Source organism: Podarcis vaucheri, assembly GCF_965113315.1.
Source record: "Podarcis vaucheri genome assembly, chromosome: 12".
NCBI classification, from domain to species: domain Eukaryota; kingdom Metazoa; phylum Chordata; class Lepidosauria; order Squamata; family Lacertidae; genus Podarcis; species Podarcis vaucheri.
In genome coordinates, this window is record NC_138750.1 from 26,328,710 (window position 1) to 26,355,510 (window position 26,801).

General features: G+C 43.6%; 1 long non-coding RNA gene across 1 annotated transcript; it reads right to left on the reverse strand.

Moving 5' to 3' along the window:
* Positions 1-354: 354 nt before the first annotated feature.
* LOC309515586 lies at positions 355-23,184 on the reverse strand. Its single transcript, XR_014212532.1, has 3 exons — positions 23,103-23,184; positions 2,708-2,823; positions 355-2,009 (listed from the first exon to the last, which is right to left on the reverse strand). It is a non-coding gene; the product is annotated as an uncharacterized lncRNA (long non-coding RNA).
* Between the last annotated feature and the right edge of the window lie 3,617 nt (positions 23,185-26,801).

The window sequence follows — 26,801 nt, forward strand, 5'->3', positions numbered from 1 at the left end:
CCCCCATCCCTTTTGCTGTATGCACATCCAACTCCCACCTGGGCGATTTAAAACATACCTGAGGTTTATCAGTATGTCGAGCAGGGCAGCAGCTGTGGAAGCACACTTGCCTTTCATTGATCAGAGGCAGATTTAGGGGCTCTTGACCTCAAATTACACTGGGTGCAGAGCCTAGAGCGTGCTGCAACTATTTTGTACAATATTATTATTATTATTATTATTATTATTGTTGTTGTTGTTGTTGTTGTTGTTGTTGTTGTTGTTATTGTTATTGTTATTGTTAATAATTAATAATATATGCCTCACCCATCTGGCTGGGTTTTCCCAGCCACTCTGGGTGGCTTCCAGCAAAATACTATAATGAAATAATTCATCAGATATTAAAAACTTCCCTAAACAGGGCCGCCTTCAGATGCCTTCCGAAAGTCAGATAGTTATTTATTTCTTTGACATCTGATGGGAGGGCGTTCCACAGGGCGGGTGCCACTACCAAGAAGGCCCTTGACTGGTTTCCTGTAACCTCACTTCTCACAGTGAGGGAACCGCCAGAAGGCCCTCAGAGCTGGACCTTGGTGTCTGGGCTGAACGATGGGGGTGGAGACGCTCCTTCAGGTATACTGGGCCAAGGCCGTTTAGGGCTTTAAAGGTCAGCACCAACACTTTGAATTGTGCCCGGAAACATACTAGGAGCCAAGGTAGGTCTTTCAGGACCGGTGTTATGTGGTCTCGGCGGCCACTCCCAGTCACCAGTCTAGCTGCCGCCTTCTGGATTAGTTGTAGTTTCCAGGTCACCTTCAAAGGTAGTCCGACGTAGAACGCATTGCAGTAGTGCAAGTGGGAGATAACCAGAGCATGCACCACTCTGGCAAGACAGTCCACAGAAGGTGAGGGGGGTGCCAGATTCTGGTGCCACACAAGGCACTGCTGAAATTTGAGATCCCAACAGCAACAGCTGTGATGTGCATCTTGGCGGATAGATCTTCCTCCTGCTGCCTCCTAGGCAGCACTGCCATCCCACCTGTACAGTGGCCTCTTGACAAATAGGAGGCACTGCTGGTCTCTCCTCCTTCCTGTTCTCAAAGTAGATCTTTATCTCCTCCTTGTTCCTGATGTAGATCTTCACTCACCCCTATTTCCCTGGTAGCAGGGTGAGGGGGGTGTCATTCTGTGATTCGCCTCAGGTGCCAAAGTGTCTTGGGCAGGCTCTGTTCTTATGGGACAAAGCTCTAGATAGAGGCAAGTACTTGCAGACCGATCAAGCATTTTGGATAGATCTGGGTAGCCTTTGCTGTGGCCTGAGAGAGCCTAGCATTTCCTTCTTGCCTTTGGCTGCTCATGACAAATTGACACAGCAGGTCTTGGGAATCAGCCATCGCTATGGAAACAGCCTTGATTAGGAGAGATAATTTCAAATTGCCACTGTTAATCTGCAGTGTGCTAATTAAAGCCAAATTTTAGAATGCAGTTTACGTTTCATTTTCAAGCATCCCCCCCCCACACATTCAAATTACTTCCACATTTCAGACATTTTCCAACAAGGAATGTATGCATTTAGTATATGACATAAAGAAATAAGGCAGTCTCCATTTAAGGGGGGCAGAATGCATTTCTAACAGTCAGTTATACATAGGTTTGTGGCACTGTGCATGGAATTAAATATGAGCCTCTATAACAGTTAGCGGAGGTGCTTTTTGAAATACATACCGTATTTTTTGCTCTATAAGACTCACTTTTTCCCTCCTAAAAAGTAAGGGGAAATCTGTGTGCATCTTATGGAGCGAATGCAGGCTGCGCAGCTATCCCAGAAGCCAGAACAGCAAGAGGGATTGCTGCTTTCACCTCTTGCTGTTCTGGTTTCTGAGATTCAGAATATTTTTTTTCTTGTTTTCCTCCTCCAAAAACTAGGTGCGTCTTGTGGTCTGGTGCATCTTATAGAGCAAAAAATACAGTACTTTTCATGTGAATGGACTCCTCTCCATCAATATCCACTTTGGTTATCTTGTTGCGACCTGCAAAAGAAATGTTTATGTTAATTTATATTTCAGTTCATATGCATGTTTATGTTACTGTTTTCTTACATTATCTGTTCTGTCCGTACTTAGTTGAAAACCTCAATAAACAATTTTTAAAAAAACAACAGGTAGCAGAGGTACTCCAGTGCAATGGCCCCAAACCCCTTTGGTCTTAACCATTCCTCCTTTACTTGTTACTCATGGTGCTGTGGGTAAAACCGCAGTGCCTAGGACTTGCCGATCGTATGGCCGGCAGTTCGAATCCCCGCGGCGGGGTGAGCTCCCATCGTTCGGTCCCAGCTCCTGCCCACCTAGCAGTTCGAAAGCACCCTTAAGTGCAAGTAGATAAATAGGTACCGCTTTATAGCGGGAAGGTAAACGGCGTTCCCGTGTGCTGCGCTGGTGCAGGCTCGCCAGAGCAGCTTCGTCACGCTGGCCACATGACCCGGAAGTGTCTTCGGATGGTGCCGGCTCCCGGCCTCTAGAGTGAGATGAGCGCACAACCCTAGAGTCGGACACGACTGGCCTTCGGGCAAGGGTAGCTTTACCTTTACATAGGAAAATGACACCTGACCTCTGGATTCACCAAGGCTGAACCTTGCAGCCTGAACCCATTCCAAAGTTGCAATCATACTCTAAAGTCGGGATTTTGTAATGGCGTTCACTGCAGTTGCCTCCAAAGATTGATGCCTTACTTACATATCCTTTCTTTGCAGGAGCAGCAGCAGCTAGCCTTTCTGTTCCTCAACGCCCCTTCAGAGTCTGGTCTTCTCCAGTTGATTTCCATTCATCATCATCCATAGATAAACATCTGATAGAAGGAAAAGATGCAGCACACTAGAGCAGGAAAGAGTTAGTAGGCCTACAGGCATTCCACAGATCAGATCCAACGGCTCAGGGAGAAATTATAAACTGGGGTGTGCTAGGCTCCGGATTGGTCCCTTTCGCTATAGAAGGTAGAAAGGGGACCCAGAATGTGCTGCTCCGTACCACGTTGTCCTCTCCTGTTCATCTTGGCCCTCAACTCTATGGGCATTGTTGTCATTTCCTTCACACAGCTGCCATGTAAAACAGCCTTGGGCTGTTATGTTTCCACACTACAGGCATTTAGAAGCTGCTCTGCACTTTTGTACAGTACTTTCAACACAGTCATGGTGCCAGTGGGGAAAAGATTTCTGCCTTATGGAAAGGATAATGCAGGGCACTGAGAAAGTGACACAAACGGACACCAACCCCCATTTTGGAATGTTTCTGGCTGCTGAGCCTGTCTCAATTTATGTGTATATTAGAATTGTTATTGCTGCATGCGTCCCTGAGTGATGCAAATGCACCAGAAGGGCAGGAGATAGGTTTTCTGAAATAAATAAACTAAATAGGAGCTCTGGAGCAGCTGCTCCTGATTTGGAGATAAGGATTAGGATGAAAGACCCTAATTTGGGCCCTCGTAGGCAGCCAAATCCGTGATTTCAAGCGGATCAGTAATCAGGAGTTGCCAGATTCTTTCTTCTATAGCCCTGTCTTTCCATTGCCGTTCTTCCAGCATAATTCTGCTGGTACTAAATCAAATGTGCAACATAAAGCTGCAGTAACAAAATGTTAAATCAAGCTGGGTGAGTGGATGCTTATCCAGTGGAAGCAGCTGCCAAAAACATGGTATTTCATCTCGTTTTTCATGCATAGTAATGAAGGCTGCACTAATCCCTGAAATCAGATATTTCACGAATACCTTTTAAAGATGCACACAAAAGAGTTAAACAGAACTCGAAGCCACAGATTTTTTAAAAAAAATTCTAATTTCTATAATAAAGGGATATCACAAACCGCCATTGCTACTGTGAAAAAGACCGAAAGGTCATTTTTTATAGCATTAAGTCTTCTGGGTTACCAATCCTGAAACAAAAATATGAATATGCATTTATAATCTTTCTTCCCTGTGCATATTTTATGTAGATCTAGAACAATTGCAGAAATAAGCCTTTCCTCCAGGTAGATGCTTTTATCCAAACGAATTAGCAACCTGGACATTTTATGGTAACATGCATTATGGATAGCGGAAGACGTTTGAAAAGGAGCTCTTTGTTTAAGTGGCTTGGTAAGGAGCCACACTGCTGGTTCACAGCAGGTTGAGTTTCTGGGTTTGCTTTTATTGTGGAATTGATGTGAAATTTGAGTTTGGCCAGCCTGGCTGAAAAGGAAAGGGGAATCAGATAGGCGTTGCAATGCAGGGAAGCTGTACTGTAACCTTTGCCCGTGTCTCCGTGTTATACAGCCTAAATGTGAATGCTGGCTTTGAGAGGCTCAGCGCAGTCTCCTGCAAACTTTAAATGTTGTCCAGCCCTGACAAGGACAGACTTCAGTGGAAATGAGAAGTAGCTCGTTGGATAGCATGCACAGGCAGTGCACATGTAGAATAATGTGTGCACATGGAATTCTTGGGCACCTCTTTCATGCCTCTTCTTCCCTGTACTAAGCATAATCATCATTTTCTTTAATTTTTATTCATACCTTTTCCATTCCCTTGAAGGAGGAGAGCCAGGAACACCCAAAATCCTGTGTATATCACTGTGCACATGGGTTCTGCATTGGGGCAAACTGTGAATTGAATGTGATATTTCCAAAAAAATTGCAACTTACATACAAAGTTTATTGGGAAGGAATCCTGCAGTTACTTTTCTCTGATTTGCAAGTGAATTAACCACAATAACAAGCTAATCCCTTTTAAGCAATAGGCCATTTATTCCCTTGGACTACCTAATTAAAAACTAAACGCCATCAGTTCGCGATATTTGTGAATTCTCCCATGCATCCTTTGCTTATACACCAGAATTGCTTTGCCTTCAAAAGCGTCGCTCTAGCAGCAACAGCCCCTAGGTGGCGCTCCATCTTAAAACAATTTATTTGCTGACATGAATCAGGTATAGAGTAGGGGAGCTATACAGTTCTCTTAACATGGGAGAATTCAGCATTTGGGGGCGGGGAGGGGAAGAAAACAGTTGACAAAACATATCAATAAATTCAAATGAGACAAAAACCAACAAGTTACTAAACAGATGATAAATTTGGTATGGCAAAAGAAATAAGGTAAAGGTAAAGGACCCCTGGACCAGTCCAGTCAAAGGCGACTATGGGGTTGTGGTGCTCATCTCGATTTCAGGCCAAGGGAGCCAGCATTTGTCCACAGACAGATTTCCAGGTCACATGGCTAGCATGACTAAACTGCTTCTGGTGCAATGGGACACTGTGACAGAAGCCAGAGCACAGGGAAACGCTGTTTACTTTCCTGCCACAGTGGTACCTATCTATCTACTTGCAGTGACATGCTTTCTAACTGCTAAGTTGGCAGGAGCTGGGACAGAGAAACGGGAGCTCACCCTGTCGCACGGATTCAAACCACCAACCTTCTGATTGGCAAGCCCAAGAGGCTCATTAATTTAGACAATAGCGCCACCTGCATCCCACTCGCAAAAGAAATAATCTAGACTTAAATACATATAAATACAGAGCAAGAGGAAAGTTAACAGACAAAATAATTCCAGATGCACAGAGCCCCAGCAGCCTGGCTTAAATGTACTGCAGAGCCTGTTCAGGCATCTAGAAATCACCTAGGACTCAGCTACATTGACAAAGAAAAAGTGTTTTATATGCGTTATATCACAGTGGAGTCCCATCTTTCGCCAACGTGATTTCCTTTTATGAAGTTTAGAACGAGTTTTCCTGAAACACTTTTTTGATGTGTCTAGATCCAGCTCTAGATTCATCATTCCTCCAAAGGAGACTAACAGCAGTAAAGGGGAAATTGCTGGGGAGGGAGAGTCCTCTTTCCCCCCAGGCTCCTGGAAGTTCCAGCTGCTGGTGGTACTGGCCTTGTTGCTATGGATCTCTATACTTTCAGTTACCTTCTTTTCTGCTGGTGTTGCGGGGCAGAAGAAGAGGAGGAGGAGTTTGGATTTGATCACTGCTTTATCACTACCCAAAGGAGTCTCAAAGCGGCTAACGTTCTCCTTTCTCTTCCTCCCCCACAACAAACACTCTGTGAGGTGAGTGGGGCTGAGAGACTTCAGAGAAGTGTGACTAGCCCAAGGTCACCCAGCAGCTGCATGTGGAGGAGCGGAGACGCGAACCCAGTTCACCAGATTATGAGTCTACCGCTCTTAACCACTACGCCACACTGGTGCAGATAGCTGCATCTTCTCCCAATGGCATCCATCTCATCATACAGGTGCCTACCCCAAAGGGATCAGACACAGGGCTGGCCCAATCATTGAACAGAGTGAGGCAGCCGATTTGGATGGTCATGGAAGGGCAGCAAGGTGCTAGCTGTTTAATTCATCATCATTATTCATTGTGTCTGTGCTTAGGCACTTGTGGGCTTTTCTGCCAAAAGAACTTGACTAGCCTTGGGTAGAATCCAGGTGGCTTGACAAGGAGTGCCATTTGCTGCTCTGCCTCAGGCACCGAAATTTCTTGACTGGCCCTCAGCAGAAGACATCAAAGTTCTAGAACCCCTAGAATTAAAGGTTAAAACCCTTTAAAAGGGACCCTTTCCCAAGGAGTCTGATGACCTTAGTATTACAGCCTTAGAGTCAGCTCATTTTTGCCTTCCTTCACTCTTGTTCTTGCATAGAACAAATGGTGTAATACAAGACAGACCATGAAAAATATATTCCTTAAAAAAACCACACACACATCAACAATGAACCCATTGTATAGCCTGATTAATGCAGGCCCATGCTGTAGCTCTAGGCTGCTTTAACATTTTGTTACGTGAATGAACTTACCTACATGGGAGTCATGGGTAAGATGGTAAAGGGGGGGGGAATGAGCGAGAACTTCCCTAAACATGGTGCTAACAATAGCCTTTTCCCGTTTTTTAGATGCTCCACTGACCGAAATACCTTGGCAGACAAATATAGGTCAACCATGTGAAAAGGTCTTAAATGCTGTTATATAAAATCAAAGAATGGCCTTTGTGAAGATTGGATGAACAAATATGGGAGACTGATGTAAGGATGTGAAATATTTTAAGGAGTGCCACAGATCCAGCAAAACAGCAGTATGGAGGGAGATACAGGAATAATTTTAATAGCTTTATTTCTGTGTTAACGTAATACGGTTCAGCCTATGTATTCTTTAATACTGCATCCCTAGAGAACACAGAACTAAGTCCCATTACTCTCGGCCAGATTTACTTCCAAGCAAGCTTATGTAAGGTTCCCTGATTTAATACTAGATGAATGTTGCTTCTTCATAAACCAAATTGTGTGACCACAATTAAGTATTAGGACCGTGAACATAAAAGCCCTGCTGGTTCAGACTATAATCCCACCCAGTCCAACATCCGATTCTCACAGTGGCCCACTATGGGAAACTTGCATGCATGGTTTTTACAAAGCAGGCAAACCGTCTTGTCCTTGACAAACTGCAAACATTAAGTACTGTGAGCAAAGGTTAGCAAGGTATTTGGACACCACACCCAGTTACCAATATATTAGCCACCCGTAATTCCACACAAACACACTGTCGTGCTAGTTATAGTTGAGCAGTTCATTGTCCTCCCCTTCAGAATCTTCAGAATTATAATCTTATCATAGTACACGCTGAAAAGGTTGATAAGCATGGCTTACACCGCTTTCCTTGGAAGTGGGCGCCGTGACTGTCTGGTTGCTGAGCCAACTGATATGATGGCTCAGCAAAAAGCTGCAGGCCCCTTGAGAGCTATACGGTACAGTGCTAAAGCAAAAGCAAGGTCCTACACCAACAGTGAGAAAATGCTTGATTTTGTATTACAGATGCAAGCCAATTTGCCTCTGCATTGCACGATCTGTCACAAACTATTGTGAAATAATTTTGTTTAGTTTTTTGTCTACTTTCTTCAATACGCAATATGAGCAATAAATAGGCTCACTGGTTTTATATGTGCCATCCATTAAAAGAAAATTCCAAGTCTTTGGATAACATGAAGATAACAAGCAGATTAGATACCTAGGAACATAGGAGACGGTCTTAAGACTAAATCAAGCCAGAATTGTGGAGCCAAACTGGCAGGAGCTGTCAAAGGTTCCCAACTATAGAGTTTCCCAACCTAACCTGGAGATTTCAAGAATTGAACTTGGAGATCATCTGCATGTGCAAGAGAAGCACTAAAAGTGAGCTGTGGTACTTATGTGTCTCGGGCATATCATGATAAAAACAGAGGAGCAAACTGACCACGCTGATTATTTACACGTAGTACTTGAAAGTCTCAGAAAAGGTATGGTGGGAATGCAAGAAGGTTAAAGAATATTGGGAAATGATATATAATAAATTGAAAAAAATGTTGAAAAAAAAAACTTTTGTTAAAAAACCAGAATCTTTCCTGCTTGGAATTTTAGATCATGATATAAGAGAGGGAAATTGGAGATTGTTTATGTATGCGACAACAGCGGCAAGAATTTTATTAATACAAGTATGGAAAACAGAGAAAACACCAACAAAGGAAGAATGGCAAGCTAAGCTTATGGACTAAGCGGAACTGGCTAAGCTGACAGAGGATACATGAGAGAGACAACATCGATTTCAAAAAAGAGTGGGAACCATTTATAAACTATATAAGAAGACAGTATAAAGATTTGGACTCAGTGGCAGGTTTTGACTAAACTTTCACAACTATATGAGAGGCAAAATCAGCAGGATATAGAATTTGTTTAATAAACCAATACAGAAATACAGGGAAGCCAAGGAGGGGGGGGAGGGGATATATATATATATATATATATATATGCTTTCGTAGATTTTCACGGGTACAGGAATGCAGGTTTTGGTGTCTTCGGGTGTCTTCCCGTGTAAGAGTCGGGGTGTCTGTGCGACGTTTCGATGAGGTCTCACTCGTCATCTGTTCCAGTAACAAGAAGCCGAAAGCACCAGCCTGAAGATGACGAGTGAGACCTCGTCGAAACGTCGCACAGACACCCCGACTCTTACACGGGAAGACACCCGAAGACACCAAAACCTGCATATATATATATATATATATATAAACAAATTTTCCACAAATCTTAATTGAATGTTATAATTTGAAAATCCAATTTAAAAAAATATTTTTTTAAGAGAGTCTGAGAAAAGACTGCAAGGATCAAATGCATTAGTCCCAAACAGATGCTGAATGTAGTTCCATTGATTTCACAGCTCTAAGCCCTGCTATGCTACAAACCCAAGCTTATTTTCAAAAGCACCTCAATGGCTTGGGTCAAATAATAATTTATTATTTATACCCCGCCCATCTGGCTGGGTTTCCCCAGCCCCTCTGAGTGGCTTCCAACAAAATATTAAAAATACAATAAAACATCAAACATTAAAAACTTCCCTAAACAGGTCTGCCTTCAGATGTCTTGTAAAAGGAAGATAGTTGTTTCTTTCCTTGACATCTGATGGGAGGGCGGGTTCCACAGGGCGGGTGCCACCACCGAGAAGGCCCTCTGCCTGGTTCCCTGTAACCTCACTTCTCACAGTGAGGGAGCCACCCGAGGGCCCTCGGCGCTGGACCTCAGCTTCCGGGCACGATGGCTTTCTGGCTGAGTTGAGAATTCTCTGCTGGAGTCCTCTGGTCCCCTTGCACGACTCTGAAAAGGACTGCAGCCCACTTGACGTTTGACATTTGCACTACTGGAAGTTTTGCTTCCCAAGCAAAGAGGTGTTGGGAGCAGGGAGAGGAGTCTGGAGCAGGTCTGCAATGGGAGGCCAAAGCCCCCTACTCATCCCTACATCAGGATCTGGGAAAGGGTGTAAGTCAGCGGTGGAGCATCTGTGTTGTCCACAGATGCCAACAAGATCAGTCTCTAAGACTGGGTAATACCCCTGCCTGAAACTTCAGAGAGCTTCTGCCAGTCAGTGTAGCCTAGACTGAGGTAGATGGACCAGTGGAATGACTGGGTATAAGGCAGCGTCCTAGATCTGTGTCTGCTAACTCCTTAAAAAAAAGTGTGTGAATGACCCTACGTGCCTAATTCGTTCCACGTATCCTGGCCACAGTCCAAACCGGGGCACTGCAGTGTGGATAGGCAGACAAACTTGTTCTAATTAACTCCCCTTTATTGCTCTATGTTTTCACATAGAAGAGGCTCTGAACCAAAAGGCAGCCACCTCCCCCGCCCCCCAAACTGAGTTTATTTCCAGAAACTTCTGTGCTGGTACTATTGTGGGGTCAGCAGCTGAGGTGTGCTGTAGCATAGTGGTCCCCAGTGGATGGTCTGTGGACCCCAAGGGGTCTACATAAACCACTAAGGGGGTCTGTGGCACTTACCTGTCAACTGTCAGACATCCCATTTTCTGGGGGAGGGTTACTCACATTAAAAACACGGTCCCCCAAAACAAGGTGTTCAAGACAGTTGATGGGTATGTACATTTTCGGGTGCCATACTCTCACATGGGAGTGCAGCCCAGAAAACATGCAGCTCTGTTTTGTGCTATGGCATGTTAGAGGGTATGGTGGCACCATTAACATAACAAAAACTACGACAATGGTACCTTGGTTCTCAAACGCCTTGGTACTCAAACAACTTGGAACCCAAACACTGCAAACCCAGAAGTGTTCTGGTTTGCAAACCTTTTTCGGCGGAAGCCAAACGTTCTCCGTTTTGAGTGTTACACTTCCGATTAGAGTGCCATACTTCCATTTTGAGTGTTACGCTGAGTTCTATCTGTTTTTGCTATTTATTTTGCATTTTTGTTTTTGCAGCTTTTCCTGTTTTTGTGACTGTGTGGAACCCAGTTCAGCTATTGATTGATTGATTGACTGACTGATTGATTGTGTGACTGCAGCACATTGTTTATTGCTTTCATTTTATGGATCAATGGTCTTGTTAGTAAAATTCATGTTAAATTTCTGTTTTAGGGGTTGTTTTTAAAAGTCTGGAATGGATTAATCCATTTTGCATTACTTTCTATGGGAAAGTGCACCTTGGTTTTGGAATGCTTTGGTTTTGGAACAGATTAAGTTTGAGAACCAAGGCACCACTGCACAGAAATAGCAACATTTTCAAAAGCAGGGGGTCCATGGCTTGGTTTCAAAACGAAACAAAACAGGGGGTCTGCAGTACTTAATTGGGAACCACTGATGTAGCACATTTTCCCTGGTTGTTTGGCTTTCATATAGAAGCCAGAAATACCAGACCCTGAAGGCTGTTTCAGTGCTGCTTCAGCAACTCATTTTGTACACCAGTCGGTATCTATCTACTCATTAATTACATTCACTCCTTCACACTCCGTCATCTGATCCAAAAAAACTATGTCCCATAAATATACAGGTGATAAAAGGGTTCAGTGAATCTTAGAATCATAGAATCATAGAATCATAGAGTTGGAAGAGACCACAAGGGCCATCGAGTCCAACCCCCTGCCAAGCAGGAAACACCATCAGAGCACTCCTGACGTATGGTTGTCAAGCCTCTGCTTAAAGACCTCCAAAGTAGGAGACTCCACCACACTCCTTGGCAGCAAATTCCACTGTCGAGCAGCTCTTACTGTCAGGAAGTTCTTCCTAATGTTTAGGTGGAATCTTCTTTCTTGTAGTTTGGATCCATTGCTCCGTGTCCGCTTCTCTGGAGCAGTAGAAAACAACCTTTCTCCCTCCTCTATGTGACATCCTTTTATATATTTGAACATGGCTATCATATCACCCCTTAACCTCCTCTTCTCCAGGCTAAACATGCCCATCTTCTTGCTTTTCTAACTTGGCTGCAGGGGTATCTTTTCATAGGGAGGAGACCCACAAGTGATTAGTAGCTTGAGAGCTGGGTTTAGCTGTGGGACATATGCAAAAGTTCAAATCACTGCTTGCCCATGCAACTAACTCCTCCGCCAGATACGATTTATTTGCTTGAATAGTTGCTTGAAGTAGGGACTCTCTACAATCCAATAGCTGCTGGTTCTCTTTGGGTTCCAAACAGTGCCAGGCCTACCATTAGGCAAAGTGAGGCAGCTGCCTCAGGTTGCAGATTCTAGATGTTATATGGGGCCATAGCTCCCTGAGCTGGCCTGCTCCCCTCAAGAGTGGGGAAGATGCTGTCCCTCTGGTGGGAATGAAAAGGGTCACCTTGTCCTTTGCCTCAGGCAGCACAATGTCTTTATCCTGCCCTGCTTCTGTATCTCTGCCCTGCCTTTGCAAACGGGCACCTTGCCAGTTGCATTCAGCTTTTGTCAGTCCCATTCTCTCTGGTTATCTTGATAAATTTGTTTATTCCTAACCCTGCAGCTGACATAATGAGACAGAGCAATGCATATCAAATGTACTGTCAGGAAAGGGGGGGGGCATAAAAAATAGTAATCCTGCATTCATTATGGAGATAGCCTTGTTGGGAAATTACAGTAATCCTTAATTTTCCAGAGTGCTGGTTGGGGCCATTTCTATGATGCAACATTGTCATTTCATATGCAGCTGATTCTAGCCATGCAAGCTAACCTTTCCACTCACTAATATATTCAAACACCTTCCCCAGCTTTCTGCAAGGAATCAAATTGCACACAACATAGTGAATGTGGATCTATAGACTCCCTGCAAAGTTTCAGACATCAGATTCTTATTTTCTGTTTTAATTTGTTTTGTTTTTCCTTTATAAGTTGCTTTGAGACACGTGAAAAAGCAGGGCATAATTTTTTTAAGCAAACATCTGGAATAGCATGATGTTTCTTGTTTTAAAAGCTCAGTCCTATTTCGTACTGCTATTTAAAATAAGATCCTGTAAAGGAAGTGTCCTTATTCCCACACCCAATTCCAGAACCCACTTTTTCAATACGCTTGCCAAGGTCTGAATTTTTTCATTCTCCAGTCCCTTTAAAAAGTTATTTTCAGGGCTTGCTAGGCCAGGCTAAAGTTGCTATGAGGCAGCTAAGCTATTTTTATTGATGGTATCCATATTTAATTGGTTACTTTGAGGCATGAACCTTGTTAGAGTTATGTCATTGGAAGCGTTAGAAATGAAAATAAGTAACTGAGGGCACAGTCCACTCACTTGGGAGTAGCTCCACTGAACACAGTAGGATGTTCTAAATATAAAGGGTTGCATGGCACATTGTAAAATGTAGTGTTTTGTATTTATTTCAGATCCTACAAATGGAGGCCTCTGCAGTTGCACAGCTGAATGTGATTTTCACACTGCACATTAGCACAGTGTGTGTGCGTGAGAAACAGATTTGTTCTTTTTAATTGCTTTTCTGATCCAAAAAAGCCGAGATTAAGAGAAGCCTATGTTGGTTCCTCTTTAAACAAAATGGATATGAATATGAAAACACAGGGGGGGGAAACAATCTGATGCACAAAGCCAAGAATAGCCGTCCTTTCCTAACTGAAGCTCAGGGGAACTGCAGTAAGTTGCAGGCAATTATAAAAAATGGAACAGGAGCACAGCGCCCAGCAGTTTATTATGCCTTTCCAGGAAGCAGCAACCAGGGATCATTGATGACTACAAATTAGATGATAAAGTCATTCAGATCAACAAATGATTGAGAGTAGCCTGTTGGTCTGAAAGTCTAAGCATAAAACAAGCCCTATGGCAGTGCTATGCCTGAATGCAGGCTTCCACAGGTCTTACTTCAAAATATTGCTTTCAATTATGATGATCTTAGTGCCCTCTGAAATAATTATAGAATACCATTGAAGACTGCTGAGCAATCTATTCAGTTGGCGCTGGGGATTTCAAATAAGATGGTGTGACTGCCACCAGGCCTCTCAATTTTTGTTATATAAATTAAGCCCTGTGTTATAGGGATGCTGCCATCAGGCATTAGTAGTTAATGCATTTGTTACGGTACTTTAAACCAGATGAGAGCACTGTTTGTCTAGTGACCTAGCCACCTTGTTTGAAGCTTCTTTGTCTAAGTTAACTCCACCCTTAAAAGCAGAGCCATTTTTCATTTGCTGTTCTCTCCAGACAAGATGTTTGCTACTTCTCTTTCTTAGCTCCACTCATCCTATAAACAGCTCCTGCATGAATAAAGCCTTTGAACTCCAGAAACTACGGTAAGTTGAAACAACAGAACATGCCTTTTTTTTACTGCCACACAGATATACGAGCTAGGTTCATCTTACCTGTAGTACATAAATTTCCAGGTTGACAGAACTTTATACCTCCCTGCTACTTCAAGATGAAAACCCAGATGTTACATACTCAGTTGCTAGATTCTGCACTGCCATGATGGATATTAGTCGAAGGATGGTTTGGGCCACAAACTAGGTCCAAAATGCAAGACCTTTTAACTGTGCCTGTTTCTATCTTTTTAAGTATGTATGATATAATCACCTTTTAATTGCTAGTTTTTATTCCTTACCTGTTTTAAGTCTTATGTGTTCAGTTTATCCATATGCTTTATCTTATGTTGGTCTGTGACCGAAATAAAAGTTTGATAGCGATACTGTAAGTGATTACTCCAATCTAATTCACCCAACCTGCAAGGTCTGCTAACAGCCTATTACACTTAATATCAAATTGCTGTGGAGATGGATGCCAGTGCCTGAAGGCCAGTTCAGAACGCTTTGTATGTTTCCATGCATATGCAGAACACCTACATGTCAGGGCAGTGCCATGCAGTTCAAGAAAGGGGCAGAGAATATCACGCCCTCTGCTTTTTATCAGAAGAAAATAGGCAGACGTGCCAACTGATGCTGATAAATGTGCTTGTGTATAAATTCCCTAGCACACTCTTCAATAGCGGAGACATTTGCTTTATGTATGCTGCCAACTTCCTACAATTGAATGTTGGTGGGCCACACCAACAGCAGTGTGATGAGAGAAAAGAGGCAAGTGAGCAAGTGGCGCATGTGGGGAGCAGCCCAGGCGACCTGCTGAGGAAGGTGTCTTTGAAGGAGGGTGGGATGCACTTGAGAGAGTGGTTTGGCGAAGAACTCTGGAGGCACCATGTTAATTGTCACTTCAGAGAGGAGGACTCCCCTGACGTCGCATTGAAAATTAGCAGAGAAGAGTTGTTTGGCAGAGTTGTGAGGGAAGGAGGTGGGATTTGGGGTGAGCTGTGGGTGGTGGGTGGTGGTGGCGAGGGGAGGAAAGGGGGGGGAAGGAAGGTGATAACAAAGGAGTGAGGGTTGGTGAGAGAACCAGCAGAAGTGGCAGCCCCTAGTATAACACAATAAAAAGAAATCATTTAAGCTGCCTGTGACATTTCCTAGGGATGTGCCAGTTAGCACACAAATAGTTTGATGTCAATTTGTGTTCAAATGATGTAAGCCAAAATTATATATTTGTAAAAAAAAAGCTTACAAATGTTAGGCTGGTAACTACAGAATCACCCAAGATTGTGTTTATATGGCTTTGGTTGGGATCACTCATCATAAACATACATACTTTCCTTTGACTTCCTTACATAAATATTTGAATATTTTATCTTCGTAACACCAGCCAACATCCTGTTCTGATTCTCAAGTGAGATTGCTCTTTTCTCGGTTTCACCATGAAACATGATAATGATGTTAAAATCCTCAACAACTGCCTCAGTTTTTAAAACAACTGAATTATAGGATCCATGTGTGTCCAAAAGGCCAGTATTTATTAGCAGTTTCTAAGAAGATTTGTGCATGATAAATGCTTGGTCAGCGCAAGAGACAGTTCTGATGAAGACTAAACAGACTTCATAAGAATAGTGGAATAGCACAGGAGCTCAAAACTCTTGCAGTGTGTTGTCTACAGAGTTCTTATGAAGGCAGCACAACAAAAAATCAGGCCTACCTCCCTTGAAAACAGAGTGGCACAGAAACTGCTTAAAACTGCATCTGTGTGACAGATGCACCCTATGGCTAGCCATTTGTATGCAGCAGCTTAGCACACAAATTGGATGTCACCATACCAGGGGCTTCTGTGGAGCTGCCATTTTGATTCGCCACAACCTCAGGGGACATTGCAGCTGGCTACCTGGGGCAGTCTCCTTGAGGGAATTTCATACTGAAAAGCTAAGGCTATCCCTTCCACTGTGGTTTTTGTTGATGCACATGTTAAAGTCTCTCCGTAAATGTGTGGCCTGTGTAATACTATTTATTTATTTATTTTTTAAATGATATTTATTCAAAATTTCATCAAAACAAGACACACAGAAATATATATATATATATATATATATATATATATATATATATATATATTTGCTTTCGAAGATTTTCACGGGTACAGGAATGCAGGTTTTGGTGTCTTCGGGTGTCTTCCCGTGTAAGAGTCGGGGTGTCTGTGCACAGACACCCCGACTCTTACACGGGAAGACACCCGAAGACACCAAAACCTGCATATATATATATATATATATATATATATGCTTTCGTAGATTTTCACGGGTACAGGAATGCAGGTTTTGGTGTCTTCGGGTGTCTTCCCGTGTAAGAGTCGGGGTGTCTGGGCGACGTTTCGACGAGGTCTCACTCGTCATCTTCAGGCTGGTGCTTTCGGCTTCTTGTTACTGGAACAGAGCAGAGTCTGGTATTTGAGTTCCTATAAATACTGTTGAGGGGTGTGGTGTATAGCCTCCAACGTTCTGGGCAGAGAGGAAGTTCCTAGATTAGTGTGCCTTTTCTTCTTTTGTTCCTTAATTACTTGAGGGATATCTTGGGTGATTTCATGAGTGATATTCTGAATATCACTGGGTGGGTCATTAAGTGTAGATTAGTTGCTAAAGCTTTCGTGTCTTGACCTCTTGAGCTTGTGAAGAGTTTTTCTGAGAAGATGGCTGTGCTGCATTTAGTTGTGCTCTGGCTTGGCTTCGTGTATAGGGGCGAGCTATGGTTTTGTGTCTTGTGCCAGCCAGATCTGTGTAGGGATTGCAGGGGGGTGCAGCATCCGGAGGTGCCACTATAGTTTGGCTACTGGATGGAGTCTGTAATATGTCTGTGGAGAGGGTCTGGGTTTGGGTCTGGTGTGGTTGATTGGTGACGGCGTTCTGTGTGCCTCTGGTTCTGGTGTCGGTTTTTGTGGGGAGGGCTAATTTCCAGATGTCTGGCAGGCGGGACGTGTCGTCACGCTTGTTCATGTTGTGAGGGTGTTTCTCTATCTCGATGGCTTCCATGATTATTCTCTTGTGGTGATGTTCCATGTTAAAGAGCAATTTGGAATCTGCAAAATTAATTTCATGTCCTGTTTCTTTCATGTGTTGGAAAAGAGAGGAAGTTTTTTCTTCTTTTTTGACGGCATTCTTGTGTTCTGCGATACGTGCATTTATTCGTCTGTTTGTTTGTCCAATGTACGTGGCTGGGCAGACTTTGCAGGGTATTTCATAGACCCCTTGGTTTTCCAGCTGGATTTTGTCTTTTGGGTTTCTGAGGATATTGGCTATTTTTTGGTTGGTGCAGAAGGCTGTTTTGATATTGTGTTTATGGAGGATTTTGCTGATTTTGTCTGTAGTGCCCTTGATATAAGGAAGGAGGGCCATGCCATTGTTTTCTTCTGTGTCTTGGTTTTTGGGGGGTGTTTCTTTTTGGATTAGCTTCGTAACCCTGTTTTTCTGGTATCCATTGGCGATTAACACATTTGAGAGATTCTGTAACTCAGTTGTCAAGTGGTCTTTGTCAGCCAGGCGTTTGGTTCTGGAGATGAGAGTCTTGGCTACGGAGTTTATTTGTGCAGGGTGGTGGTGTGATTGTGCATGTAAGTAGCGGTTGGTGTGTGTTTTTTTCCGGTAGATAGTAACAAAATCCACCCTGCACTCTGGGACAAATGCAAACAACTAGCCGTCTGGAGAGCTGAAACGGAGACCTCACATAAGACAGACAGACACACCAACAAACTCTACAAACTAGAGAAACGCCAGAAGCCCAGCCACCCTCCACAACAACCCATGAAACAAACAGTACATAACATATCAAACAGGATCCTCACCCCAACTGAAACCAAAGTACTCTCCAAAGGTTTCAACTTTGCAGTCGCCCCGAGACGCATCCCCACGGAAAACATCATATGCGGAGTCGAAGCTAGCCTGACCAAAATCGACCCAGATGAAGCCAATAAAATCAGACTTGAAGTCACCAACATCCTCTGCTCCAGCAAACCACCCAGAAGCAATTTACACAAAGAAGAACAGAAAGCACTCACCAACCTGAGGAAAGACAACAACATAATCATTCTCCCAGCAGACAAAGGCAACGCCACTGTTGTGATGAACACATCGGACTACCAAGCAAAACTATCAAATCTACTCCAAGACCCTACCTACCAACCTATAAAAACAGATCCCACCACCTATCTGGAAAAAACCACCAAATCCAAAATAAAAGCCTCTCCTATCAGTGAAGAAATCCAGCTAAGAATCATCCCCAGAGAAAAATCATCCAGATGCCCCAAACTCTACGGTCTCCCCAAGATACACAAAGAAGGAACACCACTCAGACCAATAGTCAGCTCCATAGGCTCACCTCTACAAAATCTCGCTAAATTTCTCGCTAAGCAACTTCAGCCCTATGCAGAATCCATCGCTTCACACGTTACTAACTCCTTCCAGTTCATAGAAACAATAAAGAAACAATACCTACATCCCGATGACCTACTTGTGAGCTTCGATGTTGTATCTCTCTTCACTCAAGTGCCCATTAATGAAGCCTTGACAGCCATTCAAAACAAATACAACCCCCCCAAATACATCCTGGACCTGACCAACCACTGCCTAACCAACACGTACTTCATCCACAATGGACAAAGATACAAACAGATAGAAGGAGCACCTATGGGATCACCCCTCTCACCGGTCATCGCAAATTTGTACATGGAACACTTTGAAACCAATGCTTTAGACAAGTCAGAACACAAACCCAAACTTTGGCTCAGATATGTTGACGACACCTTTGTAATTTGGCCACACGGGAAAGAAAAACTAGATAGCTTCCTCACACATCTCAACAGCCTACACCCCAAAATACAATTCACTATGGAAATAGAAGACAACAACCAACTCCCCTTTCTTGACGTCCTAATCTACAAAAAACATGATGGCTCCCTAGGACACACTATCTACCGGAAAAAAACACACACCAACCGCTACTTACATGCACAATCACACCACCACCCTGCACAAATAAACTCCGTAGCCAAGACTCTCATCTCCAGAACCAAACGCCTGGCTGACAAAGACCACTTGACAACTGAGTTACAGAATCTCTCAAATGTGTTAATCGCCAATGGATACCAGAAAAACAGGGTTACGAAGCTAATCCAAAAAGAAACACCCCCCAAAAACCAAGACACAGAAGAAAACAATGGCATGGCCCTCCTTCCTTATATCAAGGGCACTACAGACAAAATCAGCAAAATCCTCCATAAACACAATATCAAAACAGCCTTCTGCACCAACCAAAAAATAGCCAATATCCTCAGAAACCCAAAAGACAAAATCCAGCTGGAAAACCAAGGGGTCTATGAAATACCCTGCAAAGTCTGCCCAGCCACGTACATTGGACAAACAAACAGACGAATAAATGCACGTATCGCAGAACACAAGAATGCCGTCAAAAAAGAAGAAAAAACTTCCTCTCTTTTCCAACACATGAAAGAAACAGGACATGAAATTAATTTTGCAGATTCCAAATTGCTCTTTAACATGGAACATCACCACAAGAGAATAATCATGGAAGCCATCGAGATAGAGAAACACCCTCACAACATGAACAAGCGTGACGACACGTCCCGCCTGCCAGACATCTGGAAATTAGCCCTCCCCACAAAAACCGACACCAGAACCAGAGGCACACAGAACGCCGTCACCAATCAACCACACCAGACCCAAACCCAGACCCTCTCCACAGACATATTACAGACTCCATCCAGTAGCCAAACTATAGTGGCACCTCCGGATGCTGCACCCCCCTGCAATCCCTACACAGATCTGGCTGGCACAAGACACAAAACCATAGCTCGCCCCTATACACGAAGCCAAGCCAGAGCACAACTAAATGCAGCACAGCCATCTTCTCAGAAAAACTCTTCACAAGCTCAAGAGGTCAAGACACGAAAGCTTTAGCAACTAATCTACACTTAATGACCCACCCAGTGATATTCAGAATATCACTCATGAAATCACCCAAGATATCCCTCAAGTAATTAAGGAACAAAAGAAGAAAAGGCACACTAATCTAGGAACTTCCTCTCTGCCCAGAACGTTGGAGGCTATACACCACACCCCTCAACAGTATTTATAGGAACTCAAATACCAGACTCTGCTCTGTTCCAGTAACAAGAAGCCGAAAGCACCAGCCTGAAGATGACGAGTGAGACCTCGTCGAAACGTCGCCCAGACACCCCGACTCTTACACGGGAAGACACCCGAAGACACCAAAACCTGCATATATATATATATATATATATATATATATATATATATATATATACAGCAAGAAATAAAACAAAAGGAAAAACCCCCCAAAAAAGAAAGAAGAAAAATACAAATCTCAGATTGCAACTTTTCATTTGCTTAATTCTTGAACCTCCTCGCACCTCCTTTTTTGTATTCTGCTTTAATTCGTTATTTCAGCAAATTCTTCCCATGTTTCTCAATTTTAATTTAAATGATTAATCTTCACAATCTCTCTTATTTATTAATCAAGATAGCCTTTCCATCTTTTAATATAATCTGTTATTCAATTTACCTTAATCTCTTTACCCTTATCTTATCTTAAAAATCTTAAAATTTCAAAGTTTACATCATATTCATACATATCTCCTTAAAATCATTTCTACTAAAGCCAATTTAGTTCCTTTCCAGAATATTCCCTCAAATTTTATTAATGTTGCACTAATTCCAAAATTAGCAAAAGAATTCCCCTTGATATCTCTAATTTTTATCCAACGTCCGTTCTTCCTGGTTTCGGGTCATGTCAGTCCTTTCTGTCCATTACATCCAGTCCATCAATCTGGTGTTCTAATGTCCGAGGCCCTTAAATCTCTTCTAGGCCCCTTCTGCAAATTTTTTTGTTCTTGTTTGTGTTTGCGCACTTCTTTATCAATTGTTGGTTTCTTGGGGAGTAGGTCTCCGGACGGTTCCATCCGGTAATAGTTTCCATTTTCCTTCATCAGATTGGCCCCTTCCCCCCAGTCCCACTCCCCGTCTTCATCTTTGTAATCCAAAGGGTATTTATCCAGAAGATAGTTGTTCACCTGTTTCATAGTCCCACTAGAGTTAAAAGCTTCCTTGACTTCAAATACTTCCCAGCAGTCTCCAAGTTCAATCTTCCAACGCAGTAGCTTTTGTTCCTGCAGGACTTTGGATCTTTCCATTTGTGTTGTTTGAGGAGTAATCACTGCCTCTTCTTTCTCCATCTGCCCTTGGACTTGCCTTGTCAAACCAGATTCCTGAATTGATCGCTGTATAACTTCTTTATCCTTGTTCCCTGTTAAATCATATTCACTGGCACTCATCAGGTCCAATTTTTCATGCATCAAGTTCATTTTCTCATGCAGCTGCTCCAGCAAAGCATTAGTCATGCCAAGGGCAGACACCAAACCTTCCTGCCAACACATTTCTGTTCAAGATCAAGGTCAAACGGTTGGTCCCACGATCCAAATCTCACATCTGTAGAGTCTCCAAGTAAGCTGCAACAACAAACTGACAGGCTCCCTCTAGGGGACACAATTTCTATTTGTATCCATTTTTAAAATATATCCAACAAAGGAGATTACTTTCGATTTCAGTTCCTTTCGATTTCAGATACTTTGTTTCTTTAGAAAGCAGAAATGCAGAAAGTAGCGTTGAAGTTAATTTGTTTCTCTCTTTTTTAAAAACTATCTGTCAAAGTGCTCCACTTTCAATCAATGGACGTCTCAAACGGTTTCTGTCCTGACACCCCGTCCCCAGGTTTGGGGTGATGGAAACTTAAATTCCTTTACTCTCCTCCTGCAGGATTAAACAGTCAAATCCCCCCCCCCTTTTCTCCTGCTTCCAGGGGGGTTTTATTAGTTGTGGATGCAGGAAATTTCCAACTTTAAAGCAGTTTTTCAGGCTATTAGGTTGCGAGGTCTTTGCTTCAATCTATATACAAAAACGGGAGGCGGACTTCCTGTTTACACCTTCCCGCTTCGTGCCTAATTCATAAATTTTGCAAATTTCTTAATCCAATTCTTTGTTTTTACTCACGGGTGCTTGATTTAAAGTCCAAATGTCATCAAGAAAAAGTCAGCGCTCTCCGGCGATGGCTGCGCGGCTTCCCTCCATGGAAATAGCGATCGGTTCGCAGCACCGCACTGCTCACCCCACTTCACTCCGGAGCCCCGAAAAGGGGTTTCCTCATGAGTAGGGGTGGCGATCTTGGTGCTCTGCTGAACCCCACGTTCCCAGGCTTCTCCGCCTGGGTTTTCTAGCGGGCCCCCGCCTTCGCCGCGGCGAGAAGACCCAATTTCCACAGAGACTGTTCCTCCGATTGGAGGAACTCCGCCATTCGTCATTGGCGCTGACCCGGAAGTCCTGTAATACTATTTAGTGGAGCCTTTTAAAGGAAAACCTGAAAGTTGTTGAGCTATTTTTTTACAAAAAACAAACCACCCAAGAAAAGCACAATTTTACGACTTGTCTAAGATCCAGGACAAAGCACTGCCTCTTGCACACACAGACCCACACACACACCCAGGACATCAATTCCGCCTTTGAAATCCCAGTCAAGGAAAATCTGGACATATGGCCGGCCTACTTCCTCCACTTTCTTCCTTAGCTGTATTGTAGGCACCAATCTCTATGGGAGCCATGGTGGGCCTCGCCAGGTCTTAGCCAGCCTCGCCAGGCCTACCCACAGCCATGACAGGCCCCGCCAGGCACTCCCATGGCTACAACAGGCCCCACCAGGCACACATATAATTTACTTACTTATAATCTTGCATTGGTTCACAGCAAAGGCAGCAGTAAAAATTGAACAGGCAAAATACAGTGGTACCTTGGGTTAAGAACTTAATTCGTTCCAGAGGTCCATTCTTAACCTGAAACTGTTCTTAAACTGAGGTACCACTTTAGCTAATGGGGCCTCCCGCTGCTGCAGCGCCGTCGCACGATTTATGTTCTCATCCTGAAGTAAAGTTCTTAACCTGAGGTACTATTTCTGGGTTAGCGGAGTCTGTAACCTGAAATGTCTGTAACCCAAGGTACCACTGTACTTACATTGTATAACAAGCTTCAGGCATGCGCCTGGAGCAAGTGGAGGCATGTCAGCATCCATCTCTGGTCAAAGGAAGAGAGAGAGAGGAACAGGAAGCACTATATGCTCCTTCCTCTCTGCGAGGGGAGGGGAAGTGACATCACACAGAGCCCTCTCTACCAATTCTATTTCTGTGGTCTGAGCGTCAGCAATTTCAGCTCTGTGGCCGTAGCCCCTTCTCATGCTAACAAGCATTAATATGCATTTGTTAGTTCGGGCTGCTAATCCCTCACAGACTTGACCTTTGTTAATATTATAGCTTAATTGTATTTCAGAAACAGATAACATCCTACTTTATGATAGCAATACTTTTGCAATGCCGTGATATCCCTGCAGAGGAACTTTTATAGAATTGTCATAAATGTTGCCTAGGAACATAAATTACCTTGCGAATAAGCTTCAATCTCAATTTGCCAAGCAGCCAGAAGAATCATGCTTGCCGTGCATGTCACTGCTACCTCGTGCATTGAGTTGGAATGTGGCCTCTGCATGCATGGGGCGAATATGTCCCTTGATGCTGCCCTAAACAAGCACAATCGAGGCAAGCTATCTCTTTGATGAAAAACAAAACTTGGATTATTTTTAACCTTCCGCTACACTGATTGCCCGGAATAGCAGGAATGCAAAAAGAAACCCAGGCGAAGTTGTAGACCAGTGCCATTTGGGCTTTACATTAAGATTTCCTGCATATTCAAATAGAGAAGTAGTCTTCAGCTGTCTCATAACTGGGACCTGCCTTTAACTCAAGCACACATCTGTTTGTATGACAATAGTGCTGCTGTTGAAACCCACCTTAGAGCCGACTGTGAACCAGTTCTGGGTCCCGGCTCTCCAGCTGAAAACCAGTGATCTAGTGCTATCACTCATAGCATGGTCACAACAAGTGTTTAAGCATGCGCAGAGCAAGAACCAAGAGTGGTGAGCAAGCTAGAGCAACCTTTCTCAACCTTGGGTTCCTAGATGTTGTTGGACTACAACTCCCATTATCCCTAGCCAGCAGGCCCAGTGGTCAGGCAAAGGGGCAGACTTTGGTATTCTTTCAAAATATGGCGCCCTGTGCGAGGCCAAAATTTGGCACCCCTAAATAGATCTTCTCAATTATGGGTCTTCTACATTTTGCGCTTGCTCAGCTCAGCGCCATGTGTGGCAGAACCGGCCACGCTGCCTGAAATGCTGTCAGGGATGATGTGAGTTGTAGCCCAAAACTTGTAGAGGGCACCTTGTTGGCAATCCCTGAATTAGAATCTTAGAAAGCTGATTATCAAATTCTCCAAGTGAAGGCTGTACCATAAAATATCATCGAAAGTGTAACCGTATAGGGAAATCTGTTCTTTGGAGACTTACTAGAACCAGCATGCACACAAACACAAAGGTGTTATCTGAAAAAATACAAGAAAATCCCTAAAAGCTAACAACCTTTCAAATCTCCATTGGGAAGGACCTTGCAGGGTGTGATTCATCGTGAAGGGTGTGACCCCAAGAAATTATCAGTTCATTTGACCTCAGGGGCGTGGAACTTATTTTACTGCTTTATAATTGCTTGTGTTTATGATTGCATGGACATTGCCCATTCTCAATAGCTGCATAGCATGACCCTGGTCTATTTTTTTCTGCTTGTTTCGGGCTTCCTTTATCAAATATAAAATAATTAAAGTTGAATCTAACTGAGGATATGAGTATGCAGTTCTAGAATCATTCCCATGCCTTCCCAAGATACTGCTTTGCCACAAATTTCAACTGAGAACAATGTGGTCAAAAAGCAACATCGCACCATCCTGCTTCTCATAATCATTCATGGCCAGTATGATGTCTATATATTTTAGCCTCTCCATCTCTCTCTCTTGCAAGTATTTGCTCTGAAAAGTACCCAAGTCCTCTGTGGCCATGTATCAGCTATCTAATATGTAACATTAACTTTGTTGTGAGCCCCAGTGCCATATACATTTTTTTTTTGGGGGGGTTCCCCAATTTATAAACTGGTATCCAATTACACACCTCCTTATTGGAGATGAAATATAATAAATTTCTTCAAAAAATATGAAGTGCATAGCTTCAGAAAGCATATAAATTACAGCTGCAACTTTATACATAACATTCATTGACTTATAAACATTATGTTAGCATATTATTGCCCTGAACCACGGGGTACCTGGTGGCAAGTGCCACTGGAGTGCACAATCCCATAGTAGATGCTAGCATGCAGTCCGGCAGGCCAACAGGTCCAGAGTCCAATCAGGTCAGGATCCCTCCTCTGCAGCCAATTCAGGGGGTCAGGACACCTGGAGGTCAGCCCTGAAGTGCTCCCTTGACCATCCAAGCCATGGTCCCACCAACATGGGAAGTTGAGCAGACACAGCACCTCATCTCTGCTGCTGCCCTTTTATACTTTGCATGCTGATTGCAGCATCTGGGCTTGATGAGCCAGGTGACCCTCACCTGTTCCAAGCCAACTCCAGCAGAGGAATCACACACTTCCTCCCAGAGCTAGCAAGTCCCACCTGACCACTGGTCTTGCTAGCTAGGGATGATGGGAGTTGTAGTCCAAAAACAGCTGGAGATCCCAAGTTTGGGAAACCGTGTCCTAGAGAGCCTGCGGTGGAGACAGGGCCCCCTCTACCTCTGGTGATGGGCCCTGCTGCTCTGGTTCCTGTGCACTGACACCCACCCCCTCACCATCCTCTGTCATCCCATGGGTGCTTCCTACACCAACTTCTCCTTCACCATCTCTGGCATGCCCTGGTGTGTCCCAGACCTGGTTACATCCCTCATCAAGATCCACTTCCTCCTCCCTGATGTCCTGTAAGTTGATGACAATTACAGTGGTGCCTTGGGTTAAGAACTTAATTCGTTCTGGAGGTCCATTCTTAACCTGAAACTGTTCTTAACCTGAAGCACCACTTTAGCTAATGGGGCCTCCTGCCGCCGCCGCCGCGCCACTGCCACACGATTTCTTTTCTCATCCTGAAGTAAAGTTCTTAACCCGAGGTACTATTTCTGGGTTAGCAGAGTCTGTAAACTGAAGCGTCTGTAACCTGAAGTGTCTGTAACCCGAGGTACCACTGTATATTACAACAATGTTTTATTTCTTTGCATTAGTAAATTTTAAAAAATCTGATAAATAAAAAGCTGTAATCTGTGTGTTATTGTGGGATTTGGTGGGCCTCCTAGAGCCTGGGGTGCGGTGTGTGTCTTTGTCCACTGCTCCCCTAACATGGCAGTCCATGTGACCCAGGAATCCTGGGTTCAAAGGCCCAAATCAGCCATTAACTCAATTCATGACAACTCTCACGTAATGCAATGGCAAAATTCCCACTGACTTATTTGGAAGTCCAAGAGAGCACTGAGAATGCCTTTGTTCTAGCCAAGATCCTACAAACAATGATCCAGATGAGTGCCTTATGCACACATAAATTCAGAATGTGATCACTGGAACTGGAGATGTAAGATGGGCCCAGAAATGCCTACTGTCATAGCTACTTGGTGGAGACAAATAGTACGTCTGCAAATATGAATTTATGAGGCAACTAATTCCTCTGCACTATTTGCTCTCCTGTTGTTTTCCAATAACTTTGTAACTGTGATTTTACAATTCTGTGATAGTTCATTGTTTTATATGTAAGTGTTGTGTCCAAGAACTGAGGCAGGGGTAAATAATGAGGATT